At 37.7% G+C, this 23493-nt stretch overlaps 1 protein-coding gene across 2 annotated transcripts in view; it reads right to left on the bottom strand.

The window, feature by feature from the left end:
- SLC7A11 (solute carrier family 7 member 11) overlaps positions 1 to 23493 on the bottom strand; it is a 379319-nt gene that overhangs the window by 101777 nt on the left and 254049 nt on the right. The gene's annotated exons all lie outside the window — the stretch shown is intronic.

Genomic DNA, 23493 nt, shown 5'->3' with positions numbered 1-23493 from the left:
GTTGACCACCAATTATAGTCTCTGACTTTCTGCATTATGTCTGGTGTCTACCATCACCTCTCTCTGTCCAGGGAAGTTTACTTTGAACTTCCCCGACAATGCAATATGTGCAGAACCACTGCATACCTCCGTACCTATTCTATACCAGGTGGACGACAAGGTCTGAAGACTGCTTCCTGTATCTAGTCTATATAAGAGAACAGAATTAGCAGGGAAGAGGAATGTTTCTGGGTCATTCTCTTTCTAGGGCCATTTCTGAAACTGCTCCTGAAGGGAGGAAGGAGACAGAAAAATGGTTCTCAGGTAGCACTCCAATAACTGTCCCCAAGATCTCCACACATTTTAAAATTCCTTTTTTCTCTTCTACGAAAAATGAGGGTGAAAAGCAGAGAATCACAGAAAACTGAAACATAGGTATGAAAGGAATATTTAGTTTATGAAAGTCAGTATAAATAGATATTTAAGAATAAAATGAAAAACTGCGTTTTGATTGACAAGTAGATTTCAAATGTTAAATGACAGAGGAAGCATAATCACTGGCAGCAGTGCAGGAAGGTATGACTGCTAAGTACTTAGAAAGACACTCCACCTCCGTTGTCCTATTGCTTTTTCTAGTCCATTTCCAAATGGCGCTGCCCTATCAAATACAAAAACTTGAGTTCAAATAACTGTCTATACTCATCTGGACTCTTTTTTTATTCCATCTTACATTTCTAAATCACATTTATTTCATAACGTTAACTCAAGCCACATGAAATCCCTTGACAAAAGAAATCGAACAAGCCCAAATTGATCTCTTAAGTGGATCAATAGACACTTAACTGGAATGGATTGGGGATTTTATCAAACTTGATGTAGTGGAACACTAATAAGATCACTTCCAATTCACACATATAGAACTAAATTTCTGCACAAATTGATCTGATTACTAAGGATGAATGGTCACCTTTAATAATGGATTAAGGTGGTAAAGAATTCTCTTTTTATGCGTAAATACTATTTTTTTTTTCTCTTAAACTCTTGGAGATTGCTTTAACTTTTCTTCTTATGCTGAACTTCACTCGCTTCTTACATGGTCAGGTTTGATTTCAGAGTTGTTTTAATTTGCATAATTTGACCTCTGTTTTTTAAGTCAGAAATATCTTCTGAAATGTTTTCAAAGGAAGTTTTGTAATAGCCAGAGAAATCATGATGATACAATGCTTTGCTCCACTAAACCATAATACCCCAAAAACTATTTGTAAAATAAGGCAAATAACAGTGCGTAAAGCTGTCAATGACAGGGGATTGCATGTGTGAAGTGTTAGCGTTGTCCATTTTGGGACTATTAATTTGATAATTTAGATACATGTTTCTTAGAATATCTGTTACATGTTTGAATTTGTTAATATTATTCATAAAATTTATGCATAGTTGGATAAATCTTTTTTAAATTACATTTATCAGGGTGACAATAATTAGTAAAATTACATAGATTTCAAGTGTGCATTTCTATCATGCCTCATCTATATATCACATTGTGATGAATGAAGGCCAAAGATTGTATCTCTAAGAACAAATACCCTAATCTACCTCCAATTCATTTGAAATATTAGAAGATTCATCCATCCTAACATCTGTCTCTTCATTTCTACATGCAGTGACCGGCTTCTGCAACTCTCTCAAGGGTTGGCTACAGAATGCTCCAAACAAGCTTCATTTTCTCCAACAAACAAAGAGTGTTGCTATGAAATGCTCAGATCCTGGGCTATTTTACTGGTCACTTTACTAGTGAATTCATGAGGGGCTAAATTTTGTAGACCTTTTCTTCCTGAGATCCTGGAATAATGGCCCATGACCTAAACCCCTTGAGAAAATATCTCTCTCTCTCTCTCTCTCTCTCTCTCTCTCTCTCTCTCTCTCTCTCTCTCTCTCTCTCTCTCCCTCCCTCCCTCCCTCCCTCCCTCCCTCCCTCCCTCCCTCGAGTCTCTCTGCATCTTTGACTCTATTTTGACTCTATTGACTCCCTTTCTCCCCGTATTACCTCTATTAGGTAAATACATCCCCAAAATAGAAAGCTTTTCTGTGACTAAGAAAACATTCAAACAGCAGCCAAGCCCTGGTATCGGTTCCTGCACTCTCTTCCGCTTACCGGTGGGTGTGTTCTGAATTAGAAATTCTTAAACATAGTTATGCTTCAGTAAGGAAATAACATGATAGGATATGCAGTCTACTTTACTTCTGGGCTCTTAGAACCTAGATGGTTTAGATGGAGAAATTTCATCTAAAATGTTCTCCATCTTTTTGGTTCAGGATAACTCACAAGAGTTTTATAACTGGAGTGTGAGTCTAAAGCCATAGAAACTCCTGCCGTGTCTTTTTCCTTGTCCTACCTTCTCTGTTTATCTTTACCCAGAAATACAAAAACGGGGCAGGTTTGTCTAATGTAGATTTGGAAGTTTGTGTGTCCCTAGGACTAATACCACCATAAGGTCACATTAACATCTTTCAACACTGGGAACTGTGAAAAATATAAAAATGAACACGACATTATACATATTCTCAAATGACCTGGAATTATTACTAATCTCCCTGATACCAGTCTCCTCTAGTAGTACTCTTTATTTTTTTTTACGTTCTTTCTGAAAATAATTTTATCATATATTTTATAAATGTAAAAGTAACGATATGCTTATTGTAAAATAAAAATGTTTACATCTGGAAAACTACAAAAATAAAAGAAATGAAAACTCATCTAGAATCCCACAAGCCGAAGACAATCACTGCGTTTTAGAGAAACCCTACTCTGTGTTTGAGTCTAAAAATTCTAGAGCTAAAGAATTAAATAGGAAATTTCTTTATTCTTCTAGACCAAAGCCCAAATAATGATCAACATGTTTTGCATATTCAATGCAAGGAAAAGCCACCATTTCAGAAAGAAAAATATTTAAGATATTCAAGAGACAGAGAGTAGTTAACTCAATTTTTATTAAGAGCTAACTGGTCCCATCCCATTCCACTCACCCATCCCACCTGGTTATATGGGACAGAATCCAAAAGGGAGAGAGAGGGCAAATATAAATGGTCCAAAGAGGATGCTCAGTATCAGACCTCTATAGCTCAGCACAGAGAAGGCCCTTACCCATTTTCCAGCGGATGATGACGCATCTTGGGCTTTGAGTAACGTAACGTATCTACTAAAGGACCATTAAATGAAGTATTTCTATCTCTTCTTGAATAAGGAGTCAGGAGCTTGTGTGGGGAAATAGGACTTGAGCTCCTCTGAGAGACCAAAACCATAATATAGGATGTGACCTGAGAACGATAATTAAAGTGGCGAATACTGAGTAGCAATAAGTGGCGAAACTTATTTAATGTGATATAGTGGAGGAAATGAGAGGTGAGGGTCACTGTTTCCTGTGAGATCAAATATTAGTACTTTCCTTTGTCCAGTGTGCCTCTTAGAGAATGCTTCCACGTCCCCACAATGCTGAACTTGGACTTGCTTTGGCCAATTAAATGTGCGTGAAGTGGAGTGAGTTGAGAGATGCAGAGGCTGTAAGAGCCTATGTGTGGCTTGCCATGTCTCTTTGCTGTCTGTGGTGACAAAGTTCCAGGGAGAGATGGCTCCATCCCCCTGAGTTCTAGAGACAATAAAACAAGGAGTAGAGTCAGGGCTAACCAGTGGAGGTTATTGGCATGGGAGAAGTATCTATTGCTATAAGTTAATAAGATTTCTTTGTTGTTTATTACTACAGGGCAGAATAACTTATTCTGATGGATATAGGCCAGGTGCCAAAGCTTTCACAAACTGACGGGGGATGCAATAGATGACACCAACTAGAAGGGGTAGAACAAAACACAGCTGTAAGAACTGAGCTGCAGAGGACAGTCTGTGTTTTACATAAGAGTGAAAGGCAAATTTCTGGATACTGCAGACTCAATTTTCTCACTATTCATTTAATTTTGGTTCATATGTTATTTTTACTCAACATAATACTGTGAGCATTTTTCATGTTTTAAGCATTTTTTTGGAAAGCAACATTTTTAATGGTTATGTTCTGGCCTTTGGATTTACTTACTGTGCCGTATATTTAAGGCTGTGTCCTGTTACTTACCATTGTCAATGTTACTATAAAAATATCTTCATCTTATACTCAAAATTTGAGTAGGCAGTTTTATGAAACTTAGTTGACTATGAATCTTACTTATTTAAAAATCTCTCTTTGTATTGTCTTTGCATTAGATTATAGCTCTTTATATGCAGATATCATGTTTATTTTCTCTTACTCTCCCTAGATACTAATTCCAGTGAATTACACAGAGCTAATACAGATAATAATTACAATTAGCCAACAAGCAATAGTGCTATGAACATACTTTTCTCCGACTTTTATAGAGCTAACTGACAGGATGGTGGAATGTTTTCTTAATAATAGCAACTGTATGGGTGACATAACTGTGTAAACATTTACATTATTTATAGGAAGGCTAACTCAAGCACGTAAACTGAGTTGCGTTCTGTATTTGACATAGATGGCTATGCTTTCATCAGAGTGCTATAGAAGACAATTTAAGGAAAATGGCAAAACTGGTGTTTTAATATATCCAAATCCCTATTTCCCTCCTTATCCAATAATCAAAAGCTATTAAACACAGTAAGATTTTATAAAGTCAAGATCATGATGGATTCAATTGCAAAACAGAAAAGAATTGTAGAATAAAAGGAAAACTAAGGACTACATAATTTGTCATCTGTAAATGATACACATTCCTGCAGACAATCTAGACAATTCTAAAAGGGGGTGAAGGGAAAGACTTAGCTTCACTCAACTTACCTTGTACACTATGCAATTAGATTCTAAATTCACCAAATGTAACATATGTATGAGACAGAGTAGGGGCAATTGTTGAGAATTATAGCCACATTTCTGACTTGAGCAAAAAGATAAATGGTAATGTCATTCTCTAAGAGAGAGGCCTAAGTTGAGGAGCTGAGTTGAAGGGGAAAAGTCTCATGGATTAATAGACATGTGGGAAAAATGTGGGACCAGGGTGTTTGATATGCATGTATGTGCTTACCCATTTGTCAGTCTGGTGGTAATTTCCTACACTTATCAACCTGAGTGGTGCAGTATCTAATTCTGCTTATTAACTAATTATACCCTGTGATTAAAACTTACAAGAGAACAGAAAAACAGTAGAGGAATAGGAAAATGTTTTACAAAGGCAGTAAAGTAGTGAAAATAAATGCTTACACAATAACATGCTTTAACTCATTTGGAGTAAGTGCTAGCCATTAAATATAGTCAAAACAGATACCATGCTGTGAATTATAGGGTCTTAAACATCGCTTTAACTGATATTTGACTTGTTAGAGTGTAATGGTGGGTAGAGAGAGAAGTATCAAAATAAATGATAGAAGATAAATTCTAGGCCTGTCAGCAATGATTTCTTATGTGTTATTTTCACTTAAACACTGAAGGAAATGACAAAGGCATAAATAGAATGAAATCCAACTTAAGTCTTTTTTACATAGTTCAGTAACACTGAATCTAAACCAGTTTCTAGACAATTTCAGCATTTAAAGTCAGTCCTCAGGACTGGTTTACTGGGACCTAAACTGAGCTGCACTTCTAGAATTGCCTTGATTAAAATGAGACAAAAAGTCAATGTCTCCATGTCGTCTACAATTTGCATTTCTTCAACTTAATGGTGTCTGCAAAATCCTTTTCGACTTATAAGGTTTATTCTGTAGTTGAAGATGTGCTATAGGTGAGTGAATAGTTAGTTACTTCAGAGTTTTGAGAGTAGCAGCAAATCTAACTTAAACACTATAGACTTCCAGAAGTTAAGGGACCTCCAATACAAGCTAGAGTACCTTTCAGCTTCGAAGAGTACCTTCTATCCGAACTGTCATTGATCTAAATTTACATTGTCCTTGGAAAAATCAGAGCAAGTCGAAGATTGTGCTGCATTAACCTTCCATACAGTAAGAATTGCCCATGAACAAAAGTTGCTTCAAGAAAGTTGGTACTGGATTCACCCATATATTTGACTATCTTATTGAGAATCTATTTTACATCAGACATCATGTCATATAACATAACAAAAATATTAAGTGCATCCTATGTCTCTTAGGGACCTAGATATATGACTTGAATCACAAATTCTAAAATACTGGAAGAGCCAAAGCCTTTTTCACAATTGCTGTGATTCCAGACCCTGCTTCACCTTGGTGCCATTTGCTTCCAAACCTACTGAAACTTAGTACCTGTAACAGTAGACAACCCCTCACACACACACCTGCTTATTCTCTAGCTCAGGAATGCTACTTAAAGTGTAGTGCTCACAAGTGTAGAGTTATATGGCAGGAAGTACAGCCTTCTCTCATCTCTCTGGTTTTCTGCCTCCCTCCCCATCGTACCTCTCGCCTTTTCTCCACTCTCCTTCATCTCTTTTGACCAAAACAAAGGATTCTCTTAGTTGCATGCCTAACATCTCTGCCTCATTTTATTGAAAGGTTCTAAGTGAAAACAAAGCCTGTCTCTAGTGTGTGACACTCTAGTTCCGAATAATATCTCTAATTTATGGATCAGGATTGTTCAATAGAACTTTCTGCAATGATGGAAATGTTCTATATTCAGCAGAACAATCACTAGCCATATATGGCTATTGAGCATTGAAATGTGGCAAGTGCAAGGGAGGGACTAAATTTTTAATTTTATTTAATTTTAATTTAAATAGCCACACGTGGCCAAGGGGCTCCATGCAGGACAGCACCACTCCAGATAAAGTAACCTCTGCCCAGCATTCAAGTCCTTGCTAAATAATCACAGCTGTTTTCACAACCAGGTTATTAAGCACATCTTCATAGACCCCATTTTCTTCATATTAAATATTCTAATCTCTTAATGAAAAAACATAAAAGACAAAATTATCAAGCCAGACTCACATGAATCAGAGTTTCAAGTTCTAGTAATTTTGAACTTAAAAATAATCCATGGCACAGGCAAAGCAAGTCCAGAATCCCTAGTGCAGCTTCTTAGGGCTTTGCCGCCACATCAGAATTCCTTCTGGCTCCGATTAATGTATGAGATCACGGATGATGTCTGCAGCTACACTACTTACACAGAGGGACCTATTTTCATCATGAAATCTCTCCAATATATACCCACGTAGCTTCTGTGACATTTCCTAGAAATCCATGCATGCACATCCATAGATTCCATTCCCCCCAAATCCATAGACTGTGCCTTCAGCAACGATTGAGCATGTGCTCACAGCGCTCCATCGATAAAAGACTCTCCCTCTACTGAACACCTTAGTGCATTTCCCAAGAGTTCTATAATTAGAAATTTCCCCAAGAGTTCTGTAATTAGAAAGTTTGTAGGAAGACTGGACTGTTACCTTACTCTTTCTTGCCAGCATTTTCAGGTAAAGGGAGAGAATGGATTGAAGACCTGACAGTTAACTATTCCCTTTCTACTCAAGAAACTGTGTTCACTAATGCTGAGTTGAGTCTAACTTACATGCAGCCGACTGACAGGCAGCCATGATGACTATCTTACTAGTTAAGCATCATCCAAGATATCGTCCCACATTTGGGCCAGAGGAGCACGGAAAACGAAATATTTGTATTGGCCACAGGTTACCTATAATATGGAGATCTAGATTTTTTTATGTCCCACCTGGAAGCCACTAGCTACATGTTACTACTGAGCACTTGAGATATGTCTAGTTCAAATTGAGATGTTCTGTAAGTATAAGATGCACACCAGATTTTAAAGACTTAATATGAAAAAAGGGATGTAAAATATTTTATTAAAATTTTTTATATTGACTACAAGATTAAACAAAAATATTCTCGATATATTTTGTTAAATAAACTATATTATTAAAATTAATTCTACCTATTTATTTTTTACTTTTTTAACGTGTCTACAAGAACATTTAAAATTACATATGTGGCTTGCCTTTTGTGGCTCATGTTATATTTCTATTGGGCAGTGCTGATCTAAAATATCCTATTTCAAATACCCTCTTTGTGAGATCTTCAAATTCCCAGATATTATATTTTCATACCACTTTTGTCAGATACCTCTTCTATACACACTTTCTTTTGCTCTATATTAGCTCAGTCTAAAATTCATAACCTTTATCAGCTATCATTAAAAGGATTTATAACTGTAGAAACATTGACAATGTATGGGCCAGAGTCGCATCTTTACATCCCCTGCCTTCTCTTTGCTGTCTTTCTTTTTCCCTTTATTTTTTTGTTCATTCTTCCTTTTACTCATCTTTCTCCTTAGGATTAAAACAGCTTCTGTCTCCTTCTTCTGCACAGCAGTTTAGTAAGCATCATATTTTGTTTGAGCATACTTTGGAGGTCCATCTGTCTCTCTACCTAAAGACAGGCAGTTTTCTCCTTAAGATGAGGTCTAGTGAATAATATTGTCTTCATTATTTTACACCTGCGATACAAAGATGAAAGTCACTGGAGAGATTTTTGGTGTATTCACAATCTAGAGGGGGACACCAAGAAGTTAAAACAAACAGGAAAGTAGAGCATGAGAAGTGCCATGCGAGAGCTATGCACAAGATGCTGAGAACACAGGGACCCAACAATGCTCTCCGTTAATTACAGATTGATAAAAAGCAATCAGAGAGTAGCTGCATTGTTGTGGCTACATTCACAGCATGCTCTAGCCAAGCGACCGTGTGATACTCATTATTCACCCTACCTCAAATCTCTACTGTAGAGATTTTCAAATTGTAAATGCAATTTCATCACAAAGAACTTTATTTCAATAAAAACCTGATGAAAATAATGTAAAGCAACAACTCAAATAAAAGCGTAGTTACTCTGATTTTGGTGGGAAGTGTGGAGTCCCATCTATTCACTCCTCTCTGCTGTGGTGAAACGGCAGTATCTCCTAGCATGGCTGGAGAAGACCGTGTAAAAACCACTGCTCTGCTCCCTTGGCTCCTGAGATACTCTCTTCTCCTGATTTTCCTCCTCCGTCAATATTGAGGGCGCTCATATTCCAAACATACCTATTTCTGCCTTCCCCTTGTGCTTCTCACTACCAATTTTTCCCTGTGTGTTTGCAGCCACCATGATTTCAACTCTGCTCCCTAAAGGCTGAGAACATCCATGTCTAGACCTCCAGCACAACTATCCACCAGGGTTCAGGTTCAGATAGCAACATACCTGCTAGGCATCTCCTGTTGGCTTGAGGCAACTCAACCCCCATGTGAGGATCACCTCACACCTGAATTATTTCTTCCGCGTTCAGCTCCAGACCACCATAATAAGTTAAGTATTACTGTGATATAAGCAGTCGTAATCTTTTTGTTGGTGAGGGTCTTGCCTCCCGTTTGTAAAAAACGCAACACTTAAGAAGTGCAATAAAGCGAGGTATGCCTGTACTTCATTTCAGTTGATGATCTCTTATCTTAAAGTCAGTTAAGTTAAATACCTGCAAGGTTTTTTTGTTTTTTTCACTTTCTTTTTCACTCATCCCACACCCCACACCATCTTCATAAATTACCAAGTCTTCCCAAGTACTTTTTTGTTTGTTTGTTTGTTTGTTTGTTTACTGCTTAACTCTTCCATTCTTGCTGTCAGCAGACACACCCTAAGATGATCTCTCAGTCTTACATCCCTTGAGTGTGAGTGGGACCTGTGATTTACTTGTAATCTATAGACTATGTCAAGGGTTATAGGATATCACAGTCCCAAGTCAATTGACTTTGAGTTAATAAAAAAAAGGAGAGTATCCTGGGTTAGCCACCTCTACAAGGAAATTAATTGTGCCCAGGGGAGCTTGGAAGCACATCTTTCTCCAGTCAAGCCTCTGATGAGAACTCGGCCCAGGTGCTGGGAGTGTTGACTGATAATAACTCACAAGTGCTCCTTCTTTGGAGAATTGCCCTGGGCCAGTGGGAGCCATCTTTTCCAGGAGGTTATGTCCTGGCGGCCAGGGGCAGCCCACAGCCAATGGCTGACTGCTGCAGGGGTGCAAAAGGCCAGCACTCTTGCCTCAAAGCAGGTGTAATTTATTCTTCAGAGCTTCCTGAGGGATCAAGCTGAAGCCAAACTTTAAGTGGAGACTACATCCTTGCTTGCTGTCGTGCGGGGCGGCCTGCGGGGTCTCTGCTCCCGCTCCCCACATAAGAACGCAGGATATGGTGAGGCCAAAAAGGAACACCTGTGGAGCCATAGGTAGGGGAGTCACACCACTATAGTCACACTGGAGGCTGGATTCACATGACATGCGACCTGCTGTCTGCTTTTCTGCCAACCGACCGACTCCCCTCGCTAGCTGCAATCCGCCATGCTAATTGCAATCCGCGCTTGCTAGCTCAGCCACCATCATCTTGCTAGCCCCCATTTCCCAAGTACTTTTTCAATTTGGCTTCTGTGGTGAATGGAATAATGGCCATCAAAGATGCTTAGAGCCTAATCCCTCAAACTGTGAATACATTCCCTTACATGGCAAAAGGAACCTGGCAGGTGTGATTAAGTTAAGGGGTCTGAGATGAGATTATCCTGTATTATCTGGGTGAACCGAACCCAATGTGATCACAGCCATTATAAGAGGGAGGCAGGAGGGTCATGGTCAGAGATGTGACAACAGAAACAGAGGTCAGAATGATGCAAGGAAGAGGCAATGAGCCACGGGATGCAGGAAAGCTGGAAGAGGCAAAGCAATAGATTCTCCCCTAAAGCAACCAGAAGGAACACAGCTCTGTTGACACCTGGATTTTAGCCCTATAAGGCCCATGTCAGACTTCTGACCCTCAGAACTCTAAGACAACACATTTATGTCGTTGCAAGCCACTAAGTATGTAGTAATTTATTATAGCAGCAATAGGAAACCAATGCACCCCCTCCATCAGTCTCTCTGTCCACAGCCCAGGTTTGGTTCTCGCCATCTCTTACCTAGAACACTCACGGTCTCCTTATTGTAAACTTTCTTACACAATGATGCTCTAGAATCTAGTCTCTGCTAATAGAGCATTTTCTGACAGTTTCCCCTTGCTTATCGCCCAAAGGAATCATAGAAAGATTGCTCACCGAGGTTTATGTGGTCTCATGCAGCTTGACCTTTGCCTGCTTCTCCAGCCCGATGCTTCTCTTTCTGGCTCAAACACAGCTTGAGGTCCTTGTGAATTCTGTATAATTTCTCCTCCTTGATATTACACGTGTTGCACACGTCCCAACCCTTCCATGCCCCTTTGCCTGGTTAGCCTTTAATCCTACTTTATGAATCATCCCTCCAGGATCACATCTCCATAAGTGGGATCAGGTGTGACTATTAAAAGCTCCCATAATGCCCTGCACCTGCCTCTGTCAGTCCCTTAAAACACTGTCTTCTATCAATTTATGGGTCTCTTTTTCATCAGACTGCTAATTACTTGAGAAAACCTGTGTTTTAATCTTTCAGTATGTAACACTCAACTTGGCTTATTATTTGATGAATGAACTAAATTATTGAATTAAACTATATAATATTGTACATGTATAAAAAAATCTGTTTCTAGCAAAGGGAAAGGACTTACTTAATAGCAAATTGGAATGATATTGAGGAACTGTAATAAAAAACCTGTCACCAGGGAAGGAAATTTTTAAAGCATGTTTTAAAACATCACAACTCATTCAGTTATTTATAACCTAGAAAATCCATCTAAGATAGAAAATGTTGTACAAAGTGAATCAGGGTTTCAATGGTAAATTTCCTGTTTAAAAGTATAAATTACCTTTGCACTTGTATGACGCAGATAAGATTCGCATTTGGTAAATGAAGGAAAAAGATTTTATAGGAAAAATCAGTAATTTAAAATCCATATTCATAGTGAAACTCAAATGAAAGTCTTCGGAATGGTCTTCCACAGCCACATTTATCTTATTATATAGCTAAAAGGTAATAAGCCCATCTCAAGACCGCTTTTTGTTGCTTCACTTACTATAGCATTAAAGAAAAATGGTGGAGAATATCTTATGATTCATGGATATTAATGTTTGAAAATTACACTATCTGGAAACTTCAGATTATTAGGTCAGAGAGCCTGCCAGGCAAACTGAGAAGTGAGAAAGTTTGCTCTATGCTTGGTTCCTTCTGAAATCTAGAAAACGGGAGTAAATTCCTTTGATAGTGGGACAGGCGATTACGTAATCCACCAGTGAGATGCCTTCTCTTGCTACCATGGCAAACTAACCATCCTCATTCTTCTTCTTTCTTTTCTCCCACCTCTCTTTTATGGACCTCAGGTGCACAAATAACTGAAAACGTTGTGGAATTTTACAACATGCATTGACAATGATTTCACTGGTACATCCATTTCCATCGCAGCTCCTAATATCAATTTAATTTCCTGTTGACTCCCCTTCCTTTCTAAAAACTAGTTTTCATGGAACACATCATCATTGCAGTATAGCAGTTAACCCATTCAAACCTACTGTCTTTTAAAAATACAACTAAGTCGTCCCTCAGGTCGTGATCCTCATGCTTGGTCAGCCTGCAAATCCCTCTCAAGGTCTCGTAGATGTTGTGCTGTTGTTGTTATTGCTATTTCCCCCCTGTATCCACATCTCCACTCCCCTTGCCGTCGACATTTCTTTCTCAAAATGCTTTAGCTGTAACGTAAAAACGCTGGCTTGCTGATTTCTTCATTATCATCTAGTTCTAAGTATGTTGCTTTTTTTTTTTTAACCAAGTAGTCTCCTAGCAGTGTATTTTGAAGGTTACAGATATACAGACTTTTTAAAGTTATCTCTTTATTATTGATTTCTAATTTTGCTATATTATGGTTATAGTCTCCAGAGATTTGATTCCTTTAAATTTAGTTGGTTTTCACTGAGTCCCAATAGAAACTTAATTTTTGTGAATGGTCCATGGGTGTTCAAAAACAGTATTTGTTTATCAGATATTAAATATATATATGATTTAATACAAAAATATTCATATAATTATAAACATAAATAATTCTATATAAATGTATAATTAATAATATGATTGTGATTTTCAAACATTCTATAACGTCATGTTTTGTCAGTTCAATCTGAACAATTTCTGAAGAAGTGTTAAAATCTCCAAATAAAATTGGTAATTCTTCCAAATCTCCCTGTTATTCTGTCCACTGCTCACTCCCTCTCCACCCTTACGAAAACAAAAATATCTAAAACCAAGAAACTAAGGGGAAGGTGCAGTTGTTAATTAGAAGTAAATTTACATTTATTAGCTATGGCTTCATGGCAGGATTGTAGAAATGAGGCCTGTGATTTGACTTGAATTGCTTTACTATTGACAGAATTTCCCCGTGGTGAGAGAACCTCCCAAATTCCACTTCCATCCTTCACATCTCCTCACGGCTAGGTACGTTTTATCCAGACAAATATCAGTATACCCTGTGACCCATAGATTTCCTCAAGTACCAGTAATATCCATCATCAATCCTCCTATTGATGGACGTTTCTTCTGCAAATAAATTTCAACACTTATGAAGAGACCAGAAAGAAAACATTTGGTGGTCAGAGAATAGGAATAATTTAAAAATTAATTTATTTAAAAATGTCTAAAATGTGTCAGACACTATGTGACTGCAGACCTACTACAGGACTCCAACTTGCCTCGGTGTCTTCATAATAAGGTGGACTTTAGACAGGTATCGTAAGGATTAAGCAAATTTGTATGTAGTTAGTGGCACAAGGCTGCCTGGAAGGGGATAAGCAAGTCTTTCTAAGTGTAGACTTCAATATTAAAAATCCCACCTGCCCATAGCCATGAATCGCACGCTTCTACATTAGCTGTATCAGCAATAAAAGTGATATTTTGTTCTCCTACCTGCCTTACAATTTTGACTTATGTCTTAATTGACTTATAATTCAAGTGAGGAAGAGAAGTGATATTTATAAGCCTTCCCAAGAATATTAACAATATGTATCTCAAGTACTCTGCCCTCACTTGAGCTCTTGCACATCATCTAATGATCAGAGATGTATCCAGATGAGACTTTCACTACCTCAAACCCGGCACTTCATAAATGAGAGTGTGCTCCAATCTCCAACCACCTCATAAAAGGAAATCAGAAGTCTACCACCAAACCTGCCTATTTCAACCACATATTTCCTTTGTTTATCAGCTCATTCGGGCTTGAAACCCAGGAGACACCTCTGATGTCTCCTCTTCTTCTTCTTCCACAGTAAGTCAGGCACAAGGACCTGTTGGTTGGTTTGTTTTTTCCAGAATTGCTCATGTTCATTTGCCCTTTTATCTCCAGTCCTAATCTACACTTCATGCCTGCTTATTGCAAAAGCTCATCAGTTAGATTTTGCTGATCCCAGATTTTTCTTCATTATCTCTCTAGCAGAGGTGATAATATAACCTTCCTTACTTGCTACTTTAACCATAGTATTCCACTCAGAAATGCCTTCAGTGGCTTCCATCTTCAGATCAAAGTCATTTTCCTGATTTAAAGGCTCTGCCATAAGTGGACATAACACATTCACCACTTCTGTATTTACTATCCTAGACTCAGATTTAACTCTTCTATGAACCAAAAACAGTATGCTTTGCATGCATGCCTTTTCTCAAACCTTAAACTACACCACACACACACACACACACACACACACACACACACACCATCCAAAATCAACTTCTACCCTCCAAATGTTTAGAAACAAATGCAAAGCCCAACACTTTCATCCTTTCATGCATTTTCAGTTGTAACACATTTCACAGCTACTCACACACTGTATTAAATGTGTTCCTGTGGCTTATTACATATTCTTATTCATCCAAGCTGACTTATTGTGAGTTTCTAGAGCTGCAGAATCATGGTACATATCATAAAATGTATTGTTAATCATACCGGAGATACAAAGTAAATATTTAATGACCGATGACTTACACATAGAATAAACTACTTGTTTTCACCTAAGAGATGGTTTGATTCAATAGTCTGAAATTTAAGACTGATTTAATCATCAGAATTTCTAATCTGACCTCTTTGATTTTCTCTGTTGCTCTAGGCAACCCATTTTAGCAATTTTGGACTCATTTTCTTAATCCAAAAATGGAAGTAAGACTCGTCATCTGTCTTATTCATAGAGAGTGGTGAGGAGTATCCTAGTCAATACAATGCACATGGCTAATACAAAGTTTAATAAAAATGATAAATAACATCTATTACAAAACTGAACCAGTGTTCAATTTCTTCTGCCCTTTCAGTCGTTTGATTCAATATTCTCTCACTGAAATCTGAGAGCTTTACTTTGAGAAAGTGTTTAACTAATAATCACAGACTTTCTACATTAACCTTTTTCTTATCATTAGGCATACCTGGATGGTATCAAATTATTCTTTTAAGGAAATCAATATATCACTATAAGTGTGTAGAGAAACATCTGGTAATGGAACTTCAGGTAAGGGAAACCTCGGCATGGAAAACTATCAGAGCAAGACAGCAAAATGGATGGTTCCTGACTTAGTTCCCTTCCTAGAAAGAGTAACTAGCAACTATCCATAGACAAGGCGTCTTCATGAAGATCCAGAACCTGGGGTGACGCTGAAGCACACTCCCTTGGACCACAAAAAGACGAGAAAAACTGCATTAGTAGCGTAAGAGGAATGATTTCATTTTGACCATATCTCTCCTCCTTCAGGCCATGCAATCCTGCACCGAGGGGTCTCCCGTGGCCTATGATTTCTCCACTGGGTAGAGGAGAGCTGGAGGTAGACACCCAGCTTCCCCAGCCTTCCAGGAAGCTTCCCAGAAAGCCAACTTAGGTAATGCATCACAAGGATATTGGGGGGGATCAGTGCAGAGATGCAGAAGAGGAGCAGGTCTCACAATAACAGATGTGCAAATCTTGGCAGACAGCATTTCTGCTGGCGGTGGTGCCTGACCTTACATCCCAGACAATGGTTCTGCCCATCTCTAGACCCAAGCCAGTGGCCCTGTCTGGCCAGGGAGCTTAGTCAGCAATTCTGTCCAGTTTGGGTACAAAGCCAGTGGGCTGTCCCAGTGGCAGAGCCCGTTCTACGATCCTACCCAGATAGTGAGGCAAGTCAGCAGCTCCACTCAACTGCTTGACATAGCCTCCAGCACTACCTGAGACGCAAGCCTGGCCAGAGTCCCTGGGCAGCTGTGGAACCCATCCTAAAACTCTTCTTGAGCAGAGAGCCAAGCCAGCAGCCCTCCCTAACTACAGAGTATAACCTCCACCCCCATCTACAAGGGAACCCAAATAGGGACCGAGGCAGCCTTGGAGGCCGAGCCTGCAGTACTTCCCACTGCTGAGCACAGGAAGTGGCCTCCTCCAGGCAAAGAGCCCAGCTAGCTATCCTGCCCATCGTGGAGTCCCACCCATCCAGGGATCTTGGACAGCAACCCTGCCTAACCATGGAGCACAGCCTCCAGCCCCACCCAAATGCAATGCAGCCTTACTTCACCAGGGATGCCAGCCAGAGACCTTGCCCTAGAGTGGAGCAAAGGCAGCAGACTGTCCAAACCATGAAGCCCAGCCTGCAGCTCAGACTGAACAGAGTTCAGCCAGTTACATCATGTGGCTAGGGAGCTCAGCCTGATGAACACAGATGCATAAATTCTCAACAAAAATTCTAGCACACCAAATTTACTCGCACATTAAAAGGATCACATGCAATGACCATGTGGTGTGCAAAGAAGGTACAATATATGCAAATCAATGAATGTGATACATTCCACTAACAGAATGCAAGATAAAAATCATATGATCTCAATAGATGCAGAAAAAGTATGTGACAAAAAACAGAACATGCACTTATGAAAAATGCTCTCAACAAATTGGGAAGATACCTCAACCCAATAAATGTGATAAGTGACAAACCAGAGCTCACATCATAATTAATGGTGAAATGTTGAAAGCTTTTCCTCTAAGATCAGGAATAAGAGAAGAATGCTCACTCTCACCACTCCTAATCAACATGGTACTGAAAGTCCTAGCCAGAGCAATTAGGCAAAAAAGAGAAATGAAAGGAGTCCAAATCAGAAAGGAAGAAATAAAACTGTCTTTGTAGATCACGTGATCATATATTTAGTAAACTTTCAATACTCTACAAAAAAAAAAAAAAAACTATTAGATCTAATGAATGAATTCAGTCAAGTTTCAGAATACAAAGTCAACATACAAAAATCTATTGTGTTTCTGTACACTAATAAGAAGCTATCTGAAAAGGAAATAAAGAAAACCATCTTATTCACAATAGCATCACAAACAATGAAATACTTAGGAATAAATTTAATCAGGAAAGTGAAAGATCTGTACACTGAAAACTATAAGACAATGATGAAAGAAACTGAAGAAGACACAAATAAATGGAAAGATATCCTATGTTCATGGATCAGAAGAGTTAACATTGTTAAAATGTCTATACAATCTCAAGTGATCTGTAGATTCAATGCAATCCATATCAAAATTTCAATGACATATTTCATGAACTAGAAAAAACAATCCTAAAATATTTTTGGAACCACAAATAGCCATGCAATTTTGAGAAAGAAGAACAGAACTGGAGGCATCAAACTTTCTGATTTCACACAATATTACAAAGCGATAGTAATCAAACAGTGTGGCATTGGCATAAAAATAGATATACAGACCAATGGAACAGAATCAAAAGCCCAGAAATAAGCCCCCACGTGCATGGTCAACTAGTATTTGACAGACTAATCTAAAATACTCTCTGGAGCAAAAGAATAGTCCTCAATAAATGGTGATGGGAAAAGTTGATATCTACATGCAAAAAATGAAACTGGACCCTTGTCTTACACACTCAGCAAAAATAATTCAATATGGATTAAAGACTTAAATGTAAAACCTGAAACCATAAAACTCCTAGAAGAAAACATAAAGAGAAAAATCTCCTTGACATTGGTCTTGGCAATTAATTATTTTTGTAGACGACACTGAAAGCATAAGCAACTGAAGCAAAAATAAATGAATGGGACTACGTTAAAATGAAAAGTTTTTGCACAGTAAAAGAAACAAGCAACAAAGGAAAAGGCAATCTACAGGACAGAAGAAAACATTAGCAAACCATATATTTGATAAGGGGTTAATATCCAAAATATATAAAGAACTCATATAACTCAAAAGCATGAAATATCCATTTTAAAATTTATTTGTTAAATGGGCAGAGGACTTGAATAGACATTTTCCAAAAAGATATAGAAATGACCAACAGGTACATAAAAAGGTATGCCCCAGATAATGAAGGCGTTCAGGGGTCAGGTCCTGAACCAGCTTGGGGAAAGTTTTTAGAAGAGGTGACTTCTGAATTCAGTCTCAAATGTTGGGTGGAAGTTTGCTATGTGGGGAGTCAGGAGACAAGAATGAGGGAGGAAAATAAAATTCCTGTAAGATTCTGCAGTGTGTCAAATGAGATAATGGCATCTTTTCCTTATTAAACTACTGAAAAGACATTTACTATGATTGCAAACATAGAAGTGGTCATTTGTAGCAGGAGAAAGAAAGGTGGCAGATTACAGAAAGCCCTATAGGTTATACAGAGGAGTTTGGAATTTATCCATCCATTAAAAAAAATAAAATAAAATGTGAAACCATTGAAGACTTTTATAGTATTTGCGTTTCAGAAACAACATTCTGGGGAAACGTAAAGGCTGAGAGACAGACAATAAATGAAACTTTTGTTAAGAGGCAAGAAATAAGACTGAAGTAGGACAGTTGAAAACAGAAAAGTTGCTAGATATTTTGGACCAGAGGGTAGATGGATATAGGCCACAAAAAAGAAGAGTGTCTGCAGTGTTTAATAGTCTGCCACCATTTTCAGTTTTCAGTGCAGAAAATTGTAAGTGGAAGACTAACATATTCTCAGAATCAGTGATAGATCAATCTAATCATTAAAACTCAAACCTTCAATTTAAGGAAATATATAGTATTTTTTTAAAAAAGCAAAACATCATTTTTATTATGTAAACTATCAAATGTTTATTTAATTTCCACTTAAAATATTTTCAAGTAAAAATATGTACAAAAATATATATACAAAAATTGAAGCAGCCAGAAGCATGACAAGTATATATATATATATATATATATATATATATATATATATATACACACATACATAAACACAATTGAAATGAAATTCAATACAAAATTAAGTGACATCATATTGCACCAAATTTTACTCCATGCGCTAAGAGTTTCCGCCAGATGAAATCACACTTATTTCATAGTATCTTACCACTTACACAAATAGCCCATAAACACCATCTGGCAGTGTGATTGCTGCACCAGAACTCCCCCCAGAGGGAAATCATTAAGCTGTAGAAAAATCCACTTTATTTCACATATCACATGCTGGGATAGGCATCAGTGCCAGCGAATCCTAAGAAATACAACATCATCCACAAATAAAAGTCCCTCTGCACCACTTACATTCTCAGAGTTAAATATCTTAGTCCTCCGGATATGATTGGAATGTAGGTGCAGAAAAGGAACTTTGCTCTTTAAGAATTTATCAACGTAAGACATGTGTAAAATTTGTATAAAACACACCCAATCGCCTGTACCAAGTATCATTATGACATGACAGAGGGAAGAAACCCTGTTACAGGGAAGGACCACTCAGGATTCTGAGGCTCACTGTTCCTTTACTGGGTTTCCCTGCGCTTATAGTTTAGGTCACACGGCCAAACCCACTATTCCCCCACCCCTTAATTAGGGAAAGGTACAAGGTCATGATAAATGCATTCCAGATCCAAGTTAAAGGGGTACAACTGGTCTATAAAGTACAATTTGAGCACAGATCAAAGAGATGGCTGCCAGCACAACACTCCAGAATGAACTTATTACCACATTCCCACTGGGTTAGACTGATTCCATTGGTGCCAGTTACCGATGCTTGCCATAGGATACAAAAGGCATTTAAATACATTCATATATCGTGCTACTATCATGTTAATATGAACATAACGACACTCATACGGACTTTTCTACCCCCTTGATAATTGAAAAAGTTACTGTTACTAGATCAAATTTTAACACAAAGCTCACTAAACCCATTTTTATAAAGTAAACAGATATATTTACTATAAAAAGGCATGGAAGATTCATCATGAGATGAGTTCGGAGTCAGAAACTAAAAGCCATCTCTATCAGTGCATCGCTACTCTACGATAAGCACTCCAGTGCATCTAACACACTCTATGATAAGCAAAAACCAAGCTCCGTAAAATCTTGAGTCAAATCTTTGTCAACAAATAGGACACATTAAGTTCTCCAAGCATTGAGTCTAGGAGGCCACGAGGCTTGCCTTCCTCTGACTTGTGTTTATTAGAAAGCCACAAGTAGCTAATATTTCACATCAGTAAAACACAACTAGTTGTTCGCCAGTTTGGCATAAGAAGAAGACACTTTATATCACAGTACTAAGCTACGCAAGTTTAGCACATCTGATGCTTATGTTCACAAATTCTCAAACTGTCAGAGGGGTACCACTGAAAACTCATTGCTGTTAATAATAAGCTACAATCAATTTACAAAGAGATAGAATTGTGTGTGTTGTGTTGTTGTGTGTGGGGGTCGGGGGGTCAATGCCTGTGTTCAAAATAAGCAGCTGTTTTGAACACAGGCATTGGCCCCAAATAGCCTCTGAGTTAAGTGAGAGGCCACTCTCTGAACATGGATAATGTCAAAAGAAGAACCTGGTTTACAACATGTAAGTATTAACAGTTTAGCTCCAGACGTATGGCAGTCATAAAGGGGAAACTATTAGGTAAAACGTTTCTTCAAGGAAGGATCAAAATAATCCGAGACTACCTAAGAAAATTTGAAGGATTCTTATGGTTTGTGTGATACCGTAGTTATACATATTGTTTTTTTGCTTCTAGAACAACTAAAAGTACTATGTGGTAGTAGTGCTTAAAATTATGAGTATACACAGTAGTTTAATGTAGATCATTCCTATTTTGTTATAAGCATACGAGTACATTCATTCATTTGAAACAATCTGTGTTTTATTTCTCCAAACTATTTTCTACTTTTTATAAACTATTCTTTATATTACATTAGACTGTAAACGGAAATCTGGAAGGAAGGAAAAATGCCAGGGAAAGAAGAACTCGGAAATGCTTTGAAATCGGACAGGTCAACCCTAGAACCAGGGAACACACTGCATTGCCTCTCGTGTGAGATGAATATGCTTCTGAGCGTGTGCCAAAGAATTAGCAGGAGTAAGGGAGGTCTGTCCTCACAATCTCATTTATGTCGAATGACTCACATCTCAGCCGTTACAGCTGTAACACACAGAGGCCGGATGTGGTTTCCCACCTGACGCTGTGCCAAATACCCTGTGGCACAAGGTGCTCAAAAATACAGTCACTGCTGCAAAAGAGATAACTGTGTGTTAGTCTTTTTGTTACTCTAGCTTTCAGCATGGCCTGTAGAGGCTTCAGCAAGAGCTAATAAGGACTCAGCAAGCAAGTCTTCTAACCGATAAAGTAACTCATTAGTAAGCCATACTTGAAGAAAAAATCAGTAGTGTATATGCTGGGGGGAAAAAGTATGTTCACTTTCCAGTGCTGTCATCTGCCAGGGTGATCAGATGCCTAGTGCTCCACAGTTTCTTGAGAGAATTGTTATCTATAAAGCAGTTAAGACAGTTATTGATACTATAAATGACCCTCCATCCTCATAGCTGAAATACACACGTATAACAAACAACTATTTGGAGACTGTAACCATCCTCCAGTGACATTTTAAAGCCAATGGTAACCGAGAAGGGGGGCAGGGAATACCAACAAAGTAAACCCTAAGTGGTTAATCTCTTACTAAGAATATCAGTAGTTGTGCAAATTCAAATTAAGACTCACCCCTATCGTGAGGATATCATGTCAAAAAAACAACACAAAGGTAATCACTTATTCATGCAAGAAAAGAGAGAAATGGTTCAAAAAGTTCAAGTTAATATCCTTATGAGGTTGTAAAGGACAATTATCTCACAACATATGAAGAACTGGTGAATGTTCTGTGAGACCACGATTTATGCCTTTGTGAATTTAAATCAAATCTAAAACTAGACCAAGCATTTACTTTTCAATGCCAACTAAATTGAAAATGCAACAAAAAAGAAGAAAGGATTATCCCAAAAACTTTGCTGTTAAAATTTGCTGTTATTACAAATACTACCTAGAGGTTAAACTTTTAGGTATTATAATATAGATATTGAGAAAGATTAAAAATACTGCTTATGGGAATATTATCCTAAAAAACATTTATAGGTAATAATTCTTTTACCTATAAATACTGTAAACGGAGGCTGTCAGGATGATTCATTATTTACTCTAATTTACATTCACCACAAGCTTGTTGTCAGTTACACAGTGACACACTTCAATTCCTGATTTTGGTTAGGAAGGTCGTATGTAACTCTGTAAACATTACCAGCACCAACACACAGCATATCATCTAGGGTAAAATGAAGCAAGACTATATTTAAGAAAAAGTAAATTTCTTGACTCATCTGCATTCAAATCCCAAATCTCTCCTATTTCTTTCCAAACTAAGAAAAAGAGCTACAACAACAATCCTACTCATTGTTTTTCTATCACTCAGAACTGACATATTAACTATGACAAAGGTGAAACTCTCCTTATATATCACATAACATATATTATGAGAAAGGCACTTATATAGAGATAGATACTTCAACTAACTCACAACTTTACTTAAAAATATATCCTACAGGTTGCTGGACTTACGGTGACCACTTCTTTAGGTAAATAAATGTTGAATAACTATTGTGTACACCTGAAATTAACATAACATTGCAAGTTAAGCATATTTTAGTAAAAATCTTAAAAATATATCCTACAAACATCCATGCTTATTTCTAATAGAAAAAGTAATGGGAGTATTTTACTTAACTCACAAAGATGAATGCAGATTTTGTAGGGCCATTTTGCTGATATTTTTCAAGAAAATTAATACAAAATTTCTAGTGCAAAATTAGGTATAGGACCTTGGAAGGGGCATACCTAAGTGAGGGGCAGTGAAGCTTATGTTTCAATAGCTTCTCAGGAATATCCAGCAGACAATTAATTTTTAATATTTCTCTGACTGCACTGCATAATAAATTATGCCCAAATATTGTTACCTCCAATCATATACTATTTTCATTTCCTGCTACTCTGACCTTTAGTTTTCTATCTTTTCATAATCTTTACCTTAATTATAAAGAATCAACTATAGGTCAAAGACACTCCCTTCCTTAGCATTACATTCATCTGCAAATAGAGATAAAATAATGAGTTTCCTGAAGACTGATTACAGTTTATGAAGAATTCTGTTGAGGGATGTAACCATACTGATGTTAACTAACTGCGGATACATCAAATAGCAATTGGGGAAACAATTTTACCAGGCACACAAAGACAATCTGGAAATTGGTTTCAACGTACGTATTTTAGTGTTAAACAGTCGTGCATTTCTAATGTAAC

Source organism: Rhinolophus sinicus, linkage group LG07 (assembly GCF_036562045.2).
Source record: "Rhinolophus sinicus isolate RSC01 linkage group LG07, ASM3656204v1, whole genome shotgun sequence".
Classification (NCBI taxonomy): Eukaryota; Metazoa; Chordata; class Mammalia; order Chiroptera; family Rhinolophidae; genus Rhinolophus; species Rhinolophus sinicus.
This window is presented reverse-complemented; position numbering and strand designations above follow the sequence as displayed.